The sequence below is a fragment of the Nanorana parkeri genome, unplaced genomic scaffold, assembly GCF_000935625.1.
Source record: "Nanorana parkeri isolate BGI_ZX_2015 unplaced genomic scaffold, ASM93562v1 scaffold188, whole genome shotgun sequence".
NCBI lineage: Eukaryota > Metazoa > Chordata > Amphibia > Anura > Dicroglossidae > Nanorana > Nanorana parkeri.
The window spans coordinates 1130912-1131961 of NW_017306456.1; the positions used below are offsets into that span (position 1 = coordinate 1130912).

A 1050-nucleotide genomic window follows, 5' to 3' on the forward strand; every position below is an offset into this window, starting at 1 on the left:
TGTCCTCCAGCGTCGTCTTCACACCACTGGTCAGGAGCGGCTTCCTGATGGTGACAACAGTGGACCGTGCTTCAACAATGTGTGTCAGCACAGGCGCTTGTAGTCTCCACCAGGGGGCGCGTGTGACAGGTAGACAATGCAGGAGCACATTTGGAGACAGGGGCAGAGCGTTGTCACCCCAACACAGGTCCACCAAGGATTATTAAATGAGAGCTGCAAATGGAACAACTTTTGAAATAACATTAATGTGCTAAAGCCTATCTCTGGGGAAAATAATAAGCTCCCCCCTGAGATCGGTAAGTGAGCGAACACATACCGGCGCTCACTCACTTTTCGATCTGTCCATGCAGAGATCAGTGACTGTCACTCACGGCTCCCTGCAGGGATTCCCCCCCTCCCCTGTCCGATCCTCCAGCTCCAAAGGAAGGTTATTTTCCCCCGAAGAAGGGTTTTAAGGCTAAGGGCTCATTCACATGGGCGTGCTCATGCGCAAGGCATGCATGCCTGTGCAGGGACCTGCTCCCTGGAGGGACAAGTGCTGCGTAGAAATGTGTACAGCAGCCTGCAGCTCCCTATGGGAGGACGCGGCTGCACGCAACCTGAACCTGCACATACGCAGTGTGCGTCCAAGTGCAGGCACCCGGACCCGCACACATGAGCAGGTTCAAGTCGGCATGCAGCTGCGTGCACCGTGTCCTCCCATAGGGATGTACAGGTGGCTGGACGCAATTACATGCAGCACCTGTCCCTCCCGGGAGCAGGTCTCTGTATGGGCGCGCACACCGTATGCATGCGCACGCCCGTGTGAATGAGCCCTTATATGGAAGTGGCATCTGCTTTAATAAATGGCATTTGATGAAAACAACGCTCGGAATGAAAAGGAAAACGTTCGTCAGGCGTTCCGTCATGCATTCCGCTTCAAATCCAAGTTCCCTTTACAGTGCGCGGAATGTCCCGAGGACAGACGCCGCCATTCCGTAGACTCTGCTGAAGCTGGAAGCATCTTCCCGTCACCTGCAGGCAGGATGCCCCCCCCCCCCCCCGCACCCC

General features: G+C 55.7%; 1 protein-coding gene across 1 annotated transcript in view; it reads right to left on the reverse strand.

Annotated features, from left to right (window-relative positions):
- PLXND1 (plexin D1) overlaps positions 1 to 1050 on the reverse strand; it is a 101685-nt gene that overhangs the window by 7765 nt on the left and 92870 nt on the right. The window lies entirely within an intron of this gene.